The sequence below is a fragment of the Ambystoma mexicanum genome, chromosome 12 (assembly GCF_040938575.1).
Source record: "Ambystoma mexicanum isolate Mex_15411 chromosome 12, UKY_AmexF1_1, whole genome shotgun sequence".
Lineage (NCBI taxonomy): Eukaryota > Metazoa > Chordata > Amphibia > Caudata > Ambystomatidae > Ambystoma > Ambystoma mexicanum.
Genome location: NC_090936.1, coordinates 1,108,554,501 through 1,108,573,491, shown reverse-complemented (window position 1 = coordinate 1,108,573,491; position 18,991 = coordinate 1,108,554,501). Strand labels below are relative to the sequence as shown.

Below are 18,991 nucleotides of genomic sequence, written 5' to 3'. Positions count from 1 at the left end.
ATCCAGCATTATTTTCATATCCAACTGGATAAAGGAAAGTAGAGTTAATAGCCAGGCTTCAGTTGATGACTGATTACCCTCGCTGGCTTCCGACGTCAGAGGTAGTCAGTTGATGTAGCTTAGTTCAGTCAGGCAATCAAAACTGTTTATTGTAGGTATGGCATGCAAGTCGAAACGTGATCTGTTTCCCACTAGGTATTGTTTCCTGGATCTCCTGTGAAATCAAAATAGTAGGTTTCTCAGTCACAGTGCTTTTTCCGTAAGTATTCAAGATGGGAGGGCTGCAGTAGAGATTGTCCAGGTTCATCCTAAACCTTTGCATGGTATTGTATTATATGGTATGACAAATATTAGGGAGCCGACTTGGCTTAAGAGCTTCACTGGCACAGGGTGTTATTACAATGAGAGCAGGGGACATATACAACCTTTACCCTTTGGGCTTCCTCATTAAAGCAAGCTGGCAATGTTGGGGTGGCTGGTGGTGGAATTGGTGTACTGTGGCTGCCCCATGCTGATGCTGTGCACTTTCAGATCGAGTAGCCTGTTTTTGAAAGACACAGCATGAAGGTGGATGGCTAACTTTGTCCTTGCCCCATCTCTGTAACATTTGCAGTGTCCAGCTATCCAAAGTCTTGCTGTGGTGGCCTAGACTCGGATAGGTCAACATCTTTATCTTGATCATCATCATTGGGAAACATACCGAAACGCGACTCTAAAATGCCCACTGCGCTTTTACTGCATTGTCAGCATTTGAGAGTATCCTGACTTCCATTCCTGCTCCCAAGTAGAGCGGGGTTGCAGCAGTGTCCCCCATTACGGTAAGCGGGCGACAGGAAAAAAGGACCCTGCAGCTTCTGCACTGCCCCACAAAAGTCAGAGGAACTTACGCCGCATTGGTACAAGGGAGTCGGCGGCGGACACAGAAGTGCACCACACTTAAGGTAAGTGTGATGGGGGTTGGAGTATTGCGGGTGGAAAAGTGAACTATCCGATCACTCTGCGGCGCTGTATTTGGCACCGGCATTTTTGTCGGCGCAGTTACATGCTGCGCACTGGTGTTATAGATTCAATCATTGTACTCATATTCCACATCATTGGATGTGGATGCTGTTAAAGGAGAGGGTATGTGGAACCTGCACCTCTACACCTATTACTCCCTTCTGGCCATTAAATACAGTCTGTACACCTATCCCCCTTCTGCCCCAGAGACAGCAAGCAGAAGCTTTTCTGCATCTATCCCTTTATCTTGGTAACAAGAAAATGACATATTGTAAGCCTAGATACAGTCACTGAATGTACTGTCTTGTTTCTAAAAGAATTCTACGACATACAACATAAGCAACTAGAATTTGTTCTCGCTCCTAAAAGATGGCACAGTTACTTCCAGCCAGTGAATGTCATCGCTTCCAGCCAAACAAGAAATGTAAGATGTTTCTCTGCAACAAGGGGATTGGTATGGCTTGTAAAGATCAACATACACAGTTACAACCACTGAATATAATCCCTTCCTGGCTACCATAAAATATAAGACTTTTTTCTTTGTGACTAGTAATTGATGTGGTCACTAAAAAGTCAGAGCACTCAGACACTGAATATAGTGGTCTTCTGCCCACCAAGAAATGTAAGAGAATTTCTCTGTTACTAGCATTTCGTCTTGTCAATAATCAATGATACAGTCACTTAGAGCCCCTAAATATAATCTCCTACTGCCAGCCAAGAAGAAGACTTCTTCTCTATTACTAGTAATTAGTATGTACTCTAAAGGATGGCACCATCACTTACGACTTCTAAAAATAATCTCCTCCTGCCTTCTAAGAAATATAAACAATTTTTTCTGCGACTGGTATTTGATATGGCCCTTGTGAGACAGGCATAATATCAAGAGATGACACAGACAACAGATTTCAAATTGAACAGTAGACTCTTTATTAAGTATCACAGTGGCGTAATTCCTTTCTTGCCCTATAATTATGGTGGAATTTTCAAGGAAACTAAGGAAAGTCTATGTCCGTAAGTCCAAATCAAATATGTCTGTCTATGTCAAAACCTATGCTTGCCCTCCTCATGTCTAATACTAAATATAGTGCAGGGATATTCAAAATTAACTAAATAGTGTTCAAAATAAATTAATAAGCGGCTTCTAGCTCCCTTTCCCAAGTTCAGGATATAGTTCCCATAATTGCTGGTTTCAAATATTCCACCAGGACATGTCTGTCGGTTCCTCAAGTTCAATGCACGCTTGGTTTCAGCACGCAATGTTCAACTGGGTTCACACACTTCCAATATGAGCTCCGGGTTCCCTTTCCCAAGCTCGAATTACTGGTTCTCAAAAACCGTCTCACAATGTTTAACAAGAGCTTAGGGTTCCCTACCCCAAGCTTAAACAATGATGCACAAAACAGTTCCAGAATATTCAACTCTTTCTTTCTTTAAGGTTGCTTTAACAATTTCCCTGGGTTTGTTGGGGCTCCCTGGTCTGGGCGCAGTTGACAGACCGCACGGTCCACTCACTACAGGTCGCACAACCATTTGCCCTTGCCTAAGCTTTCTTCCACCTTGACTTGGCTGTCCACGATTAGTTTAGAGACTCAAAAGTACATTGGTTGATCATTTAACTTCTTTGACATCTCTTTTACTCTCTTTCTCAATTTCTACGTTGTCGGCTTTCACTGACAGCCTTTTCTTCTATTTGCTCAATTTTAGCTTTGCCGGTTCGACATGAACGTGGATGGCTAGCTTTGTGGGTTCGAAATTTTTCTCACACTTCACTGCTCCTCGTCTGCTAAGCTCCAACAGCTTTCATTATGTCTTTTCCTTAGCACTGACCGCTCTGGTTACTTTCCAATTGTCCTTAATTGTTCAGAGACATTTGAACATGTGTACATTTCTCATACGTGACCAGTCTGATACATAGTTTCTAGATAATCAATTATTATCATTGCATTTATTTGTTTCTTCATTTTGCTTTATTCAGAGACTTTTGAGAACGTGCCGGCTGCAAGCGACCACTCCGATGCAATGTAGCTCACAATTCTCATACGCGGACCAGGTTTCTTGCATTCTCCGAGACTCACCATTGCTGTTTCCTTCTGTTTCTTCGCTTACACAAGTTCTTGTACTTAAGGTCAAGGTCTCACCATCTGTCCCTCAGACACTCTTGGGCTGATTTCTCCACTCAGGGGAATTAGCAGGTTACTGCCATAATGAAGCGACCGGCACTGTCCATGGCTCCCTTCTCCTGCCTTTGCTGGCTGCACACGGCTCCCTTGCCACACTTCCGCACTCTTCTACACCTTACAGTCTTTTAGCGTCCCATCATTCCATTCTCCCCTAGCTCCTCATGGGCTGGACTGCTGCTCTCTCTTCAGCAGACTTGTGCTCCACCTTTTATGCACCTGAACCGTCTCAAGGAGTTTCAGGTGTGTTTCCTGGGTCTAGTTTGCCTGAGTCCATTTAGGCAAATTACTGGGACATGCCTGCCTTTCAGCCTTGTATTCTTCCCGGCATCTCTTCTTCGTTCCAGTACTAAAGTGGTGTTTCCTATAGGAAGTCTGCATTAATCTTTGATGCTTCTTCCTCTTCTCAGTACTTTGTGTGAATTCATGGGGTACAATAGGAGATGAATAGTAATATCCTATACATACTGTGGGAGGGTAGGTCAGTGTTAGAAAAGGGGGGATGCCATGTCTCGCCCTCTGGTACCCTCTCCCCAATCCCCAAGGACTCTCGGGTGATCATCCCTCACTTGTCCGCCGCCAGGGCCGGAGTCAAAAGCGATGGCCCCTCCCTGGCCACCAGAGCAGAAAATCCCTGGGGAGTAGTTGTGAGAGCGCTTTCAGGTTTCTCACACCACTAATAGACAACACACTTAGTTTTATTGAATATAATCTCCTCCTTCCTACCAAGAATTATGCAATGTCTTCTCTGCAACTAGTAATTGGTCTGTCGTCAAAAACATGGCACAGTCCCTTACAGCCACAGAATATGATCTCCAGCTTCCTAGCAAGAAATATAAGACTTATATTATGCAACCAGTATTTGGTATAGCAACTTAAAGACATTACCAGTTGCAGACACTGAATATAAGACTTTTTCTCTGCAACCAGTATTTGACTTGGCCATTAAAAGATGGCACATTTATTTACAGAACTGTAATGTAATCTAATGTAATCTAACCCCCTGACAACTTACAATCAATGCTACTTTGTTTTTCACACTGATATGGATGTTCATGTGTGCTTGTCAAACAGGGTGGTGGTCGCCAGGATGTGGTAAAGTCTGTAGTTGTGACACAAGGATGGGCTATTCTATGTCAATTTCCTGTCCCTCAACTAAATTATGTTTACATTTTCTAAATACAGACAACTATATCCTTTTTAAATTTCTACTTGTCCCTCAACTAAAGCCTATTTTAATGTATGGGGTTCTCAACAAAATCTTTTTAATTTTCTGCCTGTGGAAGGATGCGAAATATGTTCAGGTTTTCTTTTGCAGCCATTGTGGCCAACCCTACTTACAGATGCCTATGTCAGTGGATTACCCCTTCTTCAAGTATTCATGCGTTTGTTCCTAGTGGGCACCTGAATCACCAACATGTGCGTTGAACAGTGCTCCCTCTGAAGGAAGATACAAATGAGGACTGCAGGGCAGAGCACTAGGTTCAGGTGAAAGAATGTGGCAGTCATGTTAGGCTATTTTCAGTAAATGAAATGCTGGGGGAAACAACTGTGATTAGAAGCTCGGCAATAGAACATATTTATACGCATATTAGCCCATTTTAAGACGCTACTCTGGAGGAATAAACCATATTTTCACACACACTGTAATTTCAGTATTGTTATGCTATGTTTTGGGGATGTAGACCGCACACTGCTGATATGTGCAGTTGTGTATGCTGCATGTTATAAAGCAAAGGCTATGTCACTACTCGTTTTAGATTTTGTAGCAGTTGCTCTGCACAGTTTTGAAATTGCTTCTGTATATTAGGCAATATGTTCGTTTTTGCTGCTTTCCCATCTCTTTGGATGGAAAATTCATCAGATCTCCTGTCTGATTGTGTGATCCAGACATCTTTCAAGTGTGGGAGATCATTTTGGATAGTCCCTAAGTCTTCCAGTGCAGGGGGAATTGAACCCGTATTGTTTATGTTGGTGATCACTTCTACCTCCCTTAAGGATAATGGTGAAGGGGGACAGTGTTGTCTCTTTCATGTTACCTCATATGCACGTTGTGCCTATGCAGTGTAGCCCACAGACGCAGGTAGCAGTGATACCTGCGTTTTACCTTTTTAGGTGTAATCATGGGCATCTTTAGTCTAAGTTTACCACACAGGGCTTTCCTGCCCACTATGGTGTCTAGCTTCTGTGTAAATGGAATACTTGCTTTGTTTGCTATCTTCCACCCGTGTAAGGAACGACATGGCCATATATGTCCTATGCAGAGCAGTGCTTCGCATTGGTTTGAACTGCGCATGGGGCTGCTGACACCCCGAAGCACATCGAAACCAGAGTGATGTCACAAGTGCATCTGAGCTGGCATTTCAGGAGTGAATGTCCACTCAGAGTTTGAATGTTGCAGGTCCACTAATAGGTGGGCTGGGGTCTCCCCCAACCCAGGTGTCTTATACCAGGAGGGGCTCTGAAGCCATTTGCTAAGTTGACTACTGGAACCTGGAATACAATGCATGAGAGGCCAGAGAGGGACGCCTGACCCAGCTCCTGGGACAACCATTGCCAACTCCCTTATGGCTAATCTCTGTTCTCTTTCAACAAGAGGATGAGGTCTGGTGTGTCTCCAGTTCACAGTGCTGCGCCCTGTTGGACATCATCATGGAGATGGAGCCTGTGTGAATCAGCCAGCGTGGGGACTCCTCTCTCTAGACATTGTTCAGCCTGCACTGTTAAGAACTTGCTGCACAGTCTCATCAAGATATTCTGACTTCATGTAGTATAATACTAAATAAATAAATAAATACTTCATCAATGTTACTGCTGCTTCTGCTCTCCGCCAGGTAGAGAGGCTTTGCTGGAGCTGGCATCCTTTGGCCTCCTTCACCATTGCATCTGGACCTTAGCTGGATCAAAGAGATTGCTTTTCCCTGCTGCTGCTCCTGCTGCTGCATCATTGTGGTTATTCCACATTGTAGAGCCCAAAGCAGAGGGCCTTTAATTGTTGGAAATCTGAGGAACAGCAACTGCTGGTATCCAGAACTTTGAGGTCAGAAGCAGAACAGACACCTCAACGGATCCAAACCAGACATCAAAAACGACATCTGCATTTGCAATTTCTAGACCTCAATCACAGCAACCATCGGTGAGATGAGTGTCCCCAATGGGTACAGGAAACTCATCCGGGGTTCCCCCGGTCTCTTGGGATCGGTGGCTGCCTTGTAATTTCAAGGTAAATCTGTAAGTGTCATATTACGAATCGTGTCACTGTACTTGTGCTTACCTATTCCATTGAGCCTGTTCACCCCTGGACGACTTTGGTAACATTTTGAGACTCCAAATGCCTCAAACTGGTTACTTACTTAAGACTATTTATGGAGAAATGTGCCCATGATATGGCCGGGGGGGGCGAGAGGAAGAGAGGGAGAAAGGGAGTGTAAGAGAGGGAGAGAGGGAGAGAGGAGAGAGGGAGGGAGAAAAAAAGAGAGAGAGAGAGAGAGACAGAGAGAGAGAGAGAGAGAGAGAGAGAGAGAGAGAGAGAGAGAGAGACTGATTTTCATCTAACATGTGGTAAGTATCCAAACAGGGCACCAATTTTACGCAAATATTGTTCATACCTGTGCGGACAATCTATGTCCTGTGTATATGATTTGTACTTTACACCCGTCTCCTCCCCTCCTTAGTCTGGGCCTTAATGCTGGGTAAAGTCTAGTTTACAAGTGAAAAGTTAGGTCGCACTTGGTGGAAACCCTACAGGTCTGGAAAGGATGGCCTCACAGAAGTCTATACAACAGTGGCTCTGAAAACCCGCCTAACAGTGATAAATATCTCATTCATGAGTGACATGAGCAATGGTGTGCAGTGCACAGGCTCATTCTCCTGCAATTGTGTTCAGTGCACAGGCTCAGTCGCCACCAATGGCATAGCTGCCACGCCTTCCAGTCCCATGTGTTAAACCTCAAGCCAGTACTGATTTTTCCCATTGCATACTGGAACATTTGTAGTCTTGTTTTCCCAATGTAAGTATGCCCTAGAATGGGAAGAAAACAGGGCTGGCTAGAGGTGTTAAGCATGGAATTGGGACATTTCACAGCTATGCAATGGTATTCTGTGTTCAGGCTCAACAGGGCTGGCTAGAGGTGGTATGCATGGAATTGGGACATTTCACAGCTGTGCAATGGTATTCTGTGTTCAAGCTCAACAGGGCTGGCTAGAGGTGGTATGCATGGAATTGGGAAATTTCGCAAATATGCAATGGTGTTCTGTGTTCAGGGTCAACAGTGCTGGCTAGAGGTTTTATGCATGGAATTGGGACATTTCACAGCTATGCAATGGTGTTCTGTGTTCAAGCTCAACAGGGCTGGCTAGAGGTGTTATGCATGGAATTGGGACATTTCGCAAATATGCAATGGTGTTCTGTGTTCAGGCTCAACATTGCTGGCTAGAGGTTTTATGGTTTTATGCATGGAATTGGGACATTTCACAGCTATGCAATGGTGTTCTGTGCTCAGGCTCAACAGGGCTGGCTAGAGGTGGTATGCATGGAATTGGGACATTTCACAGCTATGCAATGGTGTTGTGTTCAGGCTCAGTCAGTGGTGTTCCGTGCACAGGCTCAATCGGCAGCAGTGCTATCCATTGCACAGGCTCAATCAGCAGCAGTGCTATCCATTGCACAGGCTCATTCAGCAGCAGTGCTATCCATTGCACAGGCTCATTCAGCAGCAGTGGTACCTCGCAGACAGGTTCAGTCAGCAGCAATGCTACGCAGGTGGCTCCATGCTCTGCATTGCCTAAGCTTTCTCCCGCCAGATGTTTTCCCCACTGCTTGGTCACATGATGTTCCTACCTGCCACTGAGAGACAGGAGATTTGATGCCAATGGCGGACATGTGGAAGTGTCCGGGCATGTAATGGCAGTACCTGCACCCTTTGTTATGCAAATGCACAGCTACACCAGTCAGTCTGTAGCTGGTCATGGCATCTCTCCTAGATATATAATGGCAGTATACAATGGCAGTACATGGGCATATGTGCCCACGCCTGGACTTTAAGTCTGCCAATCACCTTTCCTTCTTTCTTGTTTGCCTTGCCTTTGCACACCCCCCAATGGGCTTTTAAATATCCCTTTTCATACACCGTGCTTATTTCCTTGTAGTATCTGTTAAACTGTTGGGACTGCCTGGCACATCCGATGGGTATCTGCACATATGATGCCAGTACCTACCATCTGGTGATAGAACCTGTCCACAGCATACTGCACAACCTACAAGTAGTCCTGAACATCGTTTGAGTATCTGGGTATATGATGCCAATGCCTGGCATGTTGGGTGATACATGGGCAGTTGATGCCATACATGTATGAGATTTCAAGGCAATACATAGACCCAGCATATCAGTGCATTGCCACATGAGGATGTAGTCAGCACGTTGATACCCACACACTTAACGTTATATTGACAGCACATGGTCATATGCAGTCTTTATAACCTGTACTAACCTGTATCCCCCCCCCCATTGTGCCCTGGCATCATTCCCTGTGCACCACAGTGTGCCACCCCCCCCCTGCGATGCTTCTCTTGCTGGTCTTCCTCGCTTAGTTACTTACCTAAGCACCGCACTCGCCATTGTCCGTACACGTCACTAACGCCAGATATTTCCACTAACCAAAAGACACTAATATAACCTTTGACATTATTTCCTTTTGTGGTGACTGGTCTAAAGAAATAGTACCCTCCCAAGTGAGCTGGGTCTTTTCTTATGCCAGAAGCCTGGGCCACCTGACCGAACTTCTTGCAAAGGCCCTCTCAACAACACGACTTTCAGCTGCAAGGGTGCCTGCCCTCCATTCGCCATCGGTGCACTCCCATACCATGGAAAGTAGCCACAAAGGAAGGCTGCAGAGACTGACCACACACCTAGACCCACACAAAAGCCCAATTGACTCCCCCACTGGTACGTACCGGACGAACATACCCAGACCGACAGACGCATCTAGATAGACGTTGGCCTGCGTCGCATCTGGATAGGATCGATTGAAGGATAACATGCCCGCACTAAGAAGAAACATGAATGCTAACATGTGCCACACCTAGAGTTGTGAATGGCGGCCTGTGTGACACTCGGATGGAGTTGTGAATGTTAGCATGCCCACAACTGGACGGGTCTCTGGACAATGACCTGCGCCGCATCTGGGTGGGAGTGTGAGTGCTGGCACGACCACGCCTGGATGGAGCCCTGGGCGTTGGCCTGCGCCGCATCTGGATGGGAATGTGGAGGCCGACAGGTGCCGCACTCGGACAGAGCTGTGAATGTTAGCATGGTAAAGGTTAGGTAACCCACTAACCAATATAAGCTCAAACTCTGCATACTTATCTCACTCAAAAACTCACACACCATCTCTCGCACAACAAGCCGCAAGCACTTCACAACACTGCAACAACACACAAGCAGGAACAGCAGCTCACGCGGACTGACTTCGATCCGATACCCGCACCAAAGCTCAGCACCCGGTGTATACTGAGTTGATGCTGCCAACAGAACACCACTCCTCTCACTATCCTACTCCCTTCTTCACCTTACTAACCCATCCCAACTTTATCGTTTACAGATCCGCCTGAGCGCCTGGGGACCAATTCCGTTGGTGACGGTGTGCGGTACAAATACCTTTAACATTTAACACACAGATGGACCTGTTATCCATCGCGGAAAGTTCCAAGGCTGCGCATGCGCCGCTGTCCTCCGGCGTGCCTCTGTTAATACAAGAAAGATGACACCAGTCACCTGGCGGCATTCCAGTAGCCAAGCGAAACTAAGAGAAAACAACCTGTGACACGCAGACTACCTTCATGCCGGGCAGTTTCTCAAAGAGAAACACACTTATGCTATGGTGACCAGGGAAACACACCCACGCTATGGTGACCAGGGACCAGGGAAATACACTCAAGCTATGATGACCAGGGAAACACACCCACGCTATGGTGACCAGGAAAACACGCCCACGCTAATGGTGACCAGGGAAACACACCCACTCTATGGTGACCAGGGAAACACACCCACGCTATGGTGACCAGGGAAACACACCCACGCTATGATGACCAGGGAAACACACCCAAGCTATGATGACCAGGGAAACACACCCAAGCTATGATGACCAGGGAAACACACCCACGCTATGACGACTAGGGAAACACACCCACGCTATGATTACCAGGGAAACACACCCACGCTATGATTACCAGGGAAACACACCCACGCTATGGTGACCAGGGAAACACACCACGCAATGGTGACCAGGGAAACACACCCACACTATGATGACCAGGGAAACACACCCACGCTATGTTGACCAGGGAAACACACCCACGCTATGATGACCCGGGAAACACACACACCCAAGCTATGATGACCAGGGAAATACACACACGCTATGATGACCAGGGAAATACACACACCCAAGCTATGATGACCAGGGAAATACACACACCCAAGCTATGATGACCAGGGAAACGCACCCAAGCTATGATGACCAGGGAAACACACACACCCAAGCTATGATGACCAGGGAAACACACACACCCAAGCTTTGATGACCAGGGAAACACACCCAAGCTATGATGACCAGGGAAATACACCCAAGCTATGATGACCAGGGAAACGCACACACCCACGCTATGATGACCAGGGAAACACACCCAAGCTATGATGACCAGGGAAACACACCCAAGCTATGATGACCATGGAAACACACCCACGCTATGATGACCAGGGAAACACACCCAAGCTATGATGACCAGGGAAACACACCCACGCTATGATGACCAGGGAAACACAATCAAGCTATGGTGACCAGGGACACACACTCAAGCTATGATACACTCAAGCTATGATGACCAGGGAAACACAATCAAGCTATGGTGACCAGGGAAACACACCCACGCTATGATGACCAGGGAAACACTCTCAAGCTATGATGACCAGGGAAACACACCTACACTATGGTGACCAGGGAAACACACCCACGCTATGATGACCAGGGAAACACACTCAAGCTATGATGACCAGGGAAACACACCCACGCTATGATGACCAGGGAAACACAATCAAGCTGTGGTGACCAGGGACACACACATTCAAGCTATGAGACACTCAAGCTATGATGACCAGGGAAACACAATCAAGCTATGGTGACCAGGGAAACACACCCACGCTATGATGACCAGGGAAACACTCTCAAGCTATGATGACCAGGGAAACACACCTACGCAATGGTGACCAGGGAAACACACCCACGCTATGATGACCAGGGAAACACACTCAAGCTATGATGACCAGGGAAATACACCCACCCACGCTATGATGACCAGGGAAACACAATCAAGTTATGGTGACCAGGGACACACACTCAAGCTATGATACACCCAAACTATGATGACCAGGGAAACACTCTCAAGCTATGATGACCAGGGAAACACACCTACGCTATGGTGACCATGGAAACACACCCACACTATGATGACCAGGGAAACACACTCAAGCTTTGATGACCAGGGAAACACACTCAAGCTATGATGACCAGGGAAACACACCCACGCTATGGTGACTAGGGAAACACACCCACGCTATGGTGACCAGGGAAACGCACTCAAGCTATGATACACTCAAGCTATGATGACCAGGGACACACAACCACGCTATGATGACCAGGGAAACACATCCAAACTATGATGACCAGGGAAACGCACTCAAGCTATGATACACTCAAGCTATGATGACCAGAGAAACACAACCACGCTATGATGACCAGGGAAACACATCCAAACTATGATGACCAGGGAAACACACCCACTCTATGATGACCAGGGAAACACTCTCAAGCTATGATGACCAGGGAAACACACCTACGCTATGGTGACCAGGGAAACACACCCACGCTATGATGACCAGGGAAACACACTCAAGCTATGATGACCAGGGAAACACACCCACGCTATGGTAACCAGGGAAACACACCCACGCTATGATGTCCAGGGAAACACACTCAAGCTATGATGACCAGGGAAACACACCCACTCTATGATGACCAGGGAAACACACCCACGCTATGGTGATCAAGGAACACACCCACGCTATGGTGACCAGGGAATCCCACCCAAGCTATGGTGACCAGGGAAACCCACCCAAGCTATGATGACCGCGGAAACACACCCAAACTATGATGACCAGGGAAACACTCTCAAGCTATGATGACCAGGGAAACACACCTACGCTATGGTGACCATGGAAACACACCCACACTATGATGACCAGGGAAACACACAAGCTTTGATGACCAGGGAAACACACTCAAGCTATGATGACCAGGGAAACACACCCACGCTATGGTGACTAGGGAAACACACCCACGCTATGGTGACCAGGGAAACACACTCAAACTATGATACACTCAAGCTATGATGACCAGAGAAACACAACCACGCTATGATGACCAGGGAAACACATCCAAACTATGATGACCAGGGAAACACACCCACTCTATGATGACCAGGGAAACACTCTCAAGCTATGATGACCAGGGAAACACACCTACGCTATGGTGACCAGGGAAACACACCCACGCTATGATGACCAGGGAAACACACTCAAGCTATGATGACCAGGGAAACATACCCACGCTATGGTAACCAGGGAAACACACCCACGCTATGATGTCCAGGGAAACACAATCAAGCTATGATGACCAGGGAAACACACCCACTCTATGACTCTATGATGACCAGGGAAACACACCCACGCTATGGTGATCAAGGAACACACCCACGCTATGGTGACCAGGGAATCCCACCCAAGCTATGGTGACCAGGGAAACCCACCCAAGCTATGATGACCGCGGAAACACACCCACACTATGGTGACCGGGGGAACACACCCACGCTATGGTGACCGGGGAAGCACACCCACGCTATGGTGACCGGGGAAGCACACCCACGCTATGATGACCGGGGAAACACACCCACGCTATGGTGACCGGGGAAACACACCCACACTATGGTGACCGGGGAAACACACCCACACTATGATGACTGGGGAAACACACTCATGCTATGATGACCGGGGAAACGCACCCAAGCTATGATGACCGGGGAAGCGCACTCAAGCTATGGTGACCAGGGAAACGCACCCAAGCTATGGTGACCAGGGAAACGTACCCACACTATGGTGACCAGGGAAACGCACTCAAGCTATGGTGACCAGGGAAACACACCCACGCTATGGTGTCCAGGGAAAAACACCCACGCTATGACGACTAGGGAAACACACCGACGCTATGATTACCAGGGAAACACACCCACACTATGATTACCAGGGAAACACACCCACGCTATGGTGACCAGAGAAACACACCCACGCTATGGTGACCAGGAAACACACCCACGCTATGGTGACCAGGGAAACACACCCACGCTATGATGACCAGGGAAACACACCCACGCAATGATGACCAGGGAAACACACACACCCATGCTATGATGACCAGGGAAATACACCCACGCTACGATGACCAGGGAAATACACACACCCAAGCTATGATGACCAGGGAAACACACCCATGCTATGATGACCAGGGAAACACACCCAAGCTATGATGACCAGGGAAACACACACACCCAAGCTATGATGACCAGGGAAACACACACACCCAAGCTAGGATGACCAGGGAAACGCACCCAAGCAATGATGACCAGGGAAACACACCCACGCTATGTTGACCAGGGAAACACACCCAAGATACGATGACCAGGGAAACACACACACCCAAGCTATGATGACCAGGGAAACGCACCCAAGCAATGATGACCAGGGAAACACACCCACGCTATGTTGACCAGGGAAACACACCCAAGCTATGATGACCAGGGAAACACACCCACGCTATGATGACCAGGGAAACACACTCACACTATGATGACCAGGGAAACACATCCATGCTATGATGACCAGGGAAACACACTCAAGCTTTGATGACCAGGGAAACACACTTAAGCTATGATGACCAAGGAAACACACCCACGCTATGATGACCAGGAAAACACACCCACTCTATGATGACCAGGGAAACACACCCACGCTATGATGACCAGGGAAACACACTCAAGCTTTGATGACCAGGGAAACACACTCAAGCTTTGATGACCAGGGAAACACACTCAAGCTATGATGACCAGGGAAACACACCCACACTTTGATGACCAGGGAAAAACACCCATGCTATGATGACCAGGGAAACACACTTAAGCTATGATGACCAGGGAAACACAATCAAGCTATGGTGACCAGGGAAACACACCCACGCTATGATGACCAGGGAAACACACTTAAGCTAAGATGACCAGGGAAACACACCCACGCTATGGTGACCAGGGAAACACACCCACGCTATGATGACCAGGGAAACACACTCAAGCTATGATGACCAGGGAAACACACCCACGCTATGGTGACCAGGGAAACACACCCACGCTATGATGACCAGGGAAACACACTCAAGCTATGATGACCAGGGACACACACTCAAGCTATGATGACCAGGGACACACACTCAAGCTATGATACACTCAAGCTATGATGACCAGGGACACACACTCAAACTATGATACACTCAAGCTATGATGACCAGAGAAACACACCCACACTATGATGACCAGAGAAACACACCCACGCTATGATGACCAGGGAAAGACACTCAAGCTATGATGACCAGGGAAACACACTCAAGCTATGATGACCAGGGAAACACACCCACACTATGGTGACCAGGGAAACACACCCACGCTATGGTGACCAGGGAAACACACTCAAGCTATGATGACCAGGGAAACACACCCACGCTATGATGACCAGGGAAACACACCCACGCTATGGTGACTAGGGAAACACACCCACGCTATGATGACCAGGGAAACACACTCAAGCTATGATACACTCAAGCTATGATGAGCAGGGAAACACACTCAAGCTATGATGACCAGGGACACACACTCAAGCTATGATACACTCAAGCTATGATGACCAGAGAAACACACCCATGCTATGATGACCAGGGAAACACATCCAAGCTATGATGACCAGGGACACACACTCAAGCTATGATGCACTCAAGCTATGATGACCAGAGAAACACACCCACGCTATGTTGACCATGGAAACACACCCACACTATGATGACCAAGGAAACACACTCAAGTCTTGATGACCAGGGAAACACACTCAAGCTATGATGACCAGGGAAACACACCCACACTATGGTGACCAGGGAAACACACCCACGCTATGGTGACCAGGGAAACACACTCAAGCTATGATGACCAGGGAAACACACCCACGCTATGATGACCAGGGAAACACACCCACGCTATGGTGACTAGGGAAACACACCCACGCTATGATGACCAGGGAAACACACTCAAGCTATGATACACTCAAGCTATGATGAGCAGGGAAACACACTCAAGCTATGATGACCAGGGACACACACTCAAGCTATGATACACTCAAGCTATGATGACCAGAGAAACACACCCATGCTATGATGACCAGGGAAACACATCCAAGCTATGATGACCAGTGACACACACTCAAGCTATGATGCACTCAAGCTATGATGACCAGGGAAACATACTCAATCTATCATGACCTTTTCACAAAACCATGACCAGCCAGGCTATCCGTAACCTAACCCACAACTTCATAAAATAGGAAATAACAAAACAAACTAAAAATAAAGTCACTTATAATGAGAATAATAATATTACCAACACTGAATGCCATTATGGACAATATTAAAAGGTTCGACAGCACTACTCTGCTGCTGAAAATCTTTGAATCAGCTGGGCAGCTTGCAGGTGCTCAACACAGAATTTTGCAAAAAGCAAGTAGGAAATATGACATACATAAGCATTGATTTTGTATTTTCCTACCCTTTGTGTCTTTTTAAAATTACATCTCTTGCTGCTTTCAACTCATCTGTTTTGTTTAAAAAAGGAAGGCCTCTGCCCTGTAATGTTCTAAAATGTAGAGTAGTGTGTGCCTTTTCAATGTCTGAATGTGTTCTATGTGGCAAGTTTAATAGCCATATTAGTAGTGTAGGCTGTAGTACTTCAGTGAATGACCCTAGTCATATCCTTTGGTAATCACAGCATTTCTTGGCTATTTTTAGGCACCTCTGCTCCCTACTCTGAGTTCATCTGAGACAGCTTGTTCCAAAACAAAGATGTTTTTTCTCTCAATTTACCATAAAGCGTTTCTAACACAGACATCTGCTTGTTAGATGATTCTTTTCCCTGTTGAATCTTAATCATAGCATCCTTAGTCATTTGAGCCATTATCTCTCCAAGCCTCTCGCTGGCACGCCTTTGAATTCCGCCCGCATGTTTGGCTCTGTAGGAAGGGCTATGAGCTAAGGAATTCGTGCAGCACATGCCGTGTGTAGTACATGGATTATTAACATGGGTACTAACGTGTGCCCGGAGGATAGCACAGGGGCAACGTGCTGGTCTTGTAAGCAATAACATGTAGAACAACGCAGCGTGCTATAAAAATCCAATGAAATCAATAGCATAGCATTAGGAGCAGTAAAGCAGTGTGGATTTGGGTGCTAACAATTAGTATAGGGGTGAGTTGGGTGGGGCTGGATTGGTTAGACCACAGAGTTAAAGTACTAACACTGCAGCAGGCGCACACGCTCCACTTGCTCTGAGGTGGCAGTTTCCCTTTTGTATGTCTGTTAGAAGGAATCTGCTTCTAAATATAAACTTAGGATATTTTTAGTTGTTATAAAGTCATACCTGATCCTGTAACATAGACAATCATAGTCAACAGTGAAGTGGGAGAATGGAAGAAAAGGCTCCCACCAATCCCCTCTCTCCTCTGGCCTAGAGGATCGCGGCCCAGGCACCCGCCACGAGAGGAGTTTGCCCATCTACCAGACAACCAAATACCCTGGTACAAGAACATACGGATGTGCCCTCCCGTGTGCCCGCCAGCCTGCCATACCCTTGCCGACGCCTGCGGCATGGAGGGACTCGACTGAATCATCCAGCACTAACTCAACACATCGTTAGAGATGCCATGACGACCCAGCCAACGGTCAGAATACCCGTGCAACATACACACTGGACACTCCCACACCAATCCACACGAAGAACATACTCAGTGCTATGACGTAGGTGACGGACACACCCACAGACGCGCATCTTTATTATTTTTCACATAGGCTTCTCAAAATGCAGAAACGCAAGACGCACAATGAACTCATCTAAAAGCTTGCTCACGCTTCTCCTAAACCCATGCACAATAATGAAAAGTATAATGAAGACACGATACTGGGGATAAAGCAATATGATACCATAACCTAAAGTGCCTGTGTATCAAACGGCTCCACCTATACACCAGGCCCAAGTAGGCCTCAAGCAAGAGTTTCCATGAACATTGAATGAGCAAGAGTACAGGTGCTGATCCCGCAGAATGAGCCCGGCGAAAGCAGACAGTCAAGGGCACAATGTTGCTAACTCGCATGCCACAAGCCGACGCCAAGGTCACACCTGCAATTAAGCAAGGCACACAGTGGAAAATGCAATATTAATTGTGCAGAATTCTGCCTCAACCACGGTCCCACCTCACGTGACCAAGCCGAACCTGACAGGGTGCCAGGCCCGGGAGGAGGGAGACGCCTGGATTCCCCGCTTCAAGACTCAGGCAGATACAATTAAGCGTCTCAAAGGACATCTGCAGCGGTGGGAGTAGTCGGCCTTCCAGCATATGAATAAATCTCACATTGTCTACACGTACTCATAGTGAAACATTGTTGCAAATGACAGGTGCACCGCGAGCTGGGAACAGCGATGGTCCCAGACTGGGGGGCTCGTGTGTGGACCAATCAGAACATGGGGCTCTTATCACTGACGCCACTAACATTGACCAATCCTCAGGGGTCTCCATGTAAAAATTTTCATGTATCAATTTCATGTGTCAAGTATACCACCTGACTAACCATCAACCACTAACAATGCTCTCTATACGTATGCTATACTAACCCTACCACTCGAGGAGCCAATCCAGAGTGGCGATAGGTTTTTTGCTAACTTTCCCAGGTGACGCAAGTAGCGCGTCATACTAAGGTAAAAAGGGCCTGCGAGCCCATGATGAGGAGAGAGTGTCAGGACGGATGCGTACGTTCCTTGACCCATCCCTGCCGTTTGTTCAATAAACAGCAGAACCACCTTGCTTCTTGCGTGTGCCTCATACTCATTCTTTTTGGGATACACGGGAGGAGTTGGGGCCTCCCTGCCCGGAGGTCCGCGGACAGCTCAGCCGACCTTGGTAGAATTTCCCCCCGACAACAATGTCACAAGCCCCAAGGGACCAAAACATATTTAAATGTCCCTCATTAAAAACAGGGTGACCTGTGAAAAATGTGTGGGTTAACTCATCAGCCAGTGAACCAGCACAGATCACGTCTTACTCCTTAATGCGCTTCCTACTCTTCATGAAAGAAAACTCTTCTACTGCCACGTACTCTGGAAACGTATCTATGAATTAGAAATGTACCTTTTTGGAGGGCAAGAAATAAGAAAAATATTGTATGCCTGTATCATTATCTGAGGATATCTGTGCATTGGCAACTGAACATGGGCGCGGCCATCCGTGCCTTGAGATTTCTCTTCATCGCTCAGTCCGGCCTCTTCCGAAATTGTGCACGTGAGAAGAAACATTATAGCCAGAAAGAAGAAGCCAGATGTCCTTTGGCCCCCCTGGAGTGACATATTT

At 47.1% G+C, this 18,991-nt stretch overlaps 1 protein-coding gene across 2 annotated transcripts in view; it reads left to right on the top strand.

Annotated features, from left to right (window-relative positions):
• SFMBT2 (Scm like with four mbt domains 2) overlaps nt 1-18,991 on the top strand; it is a 957,919-nt gene that overhangs the window by 528,897 nt on the left and 410,031 nt on the right. The window lies entirely within an intron of this gene.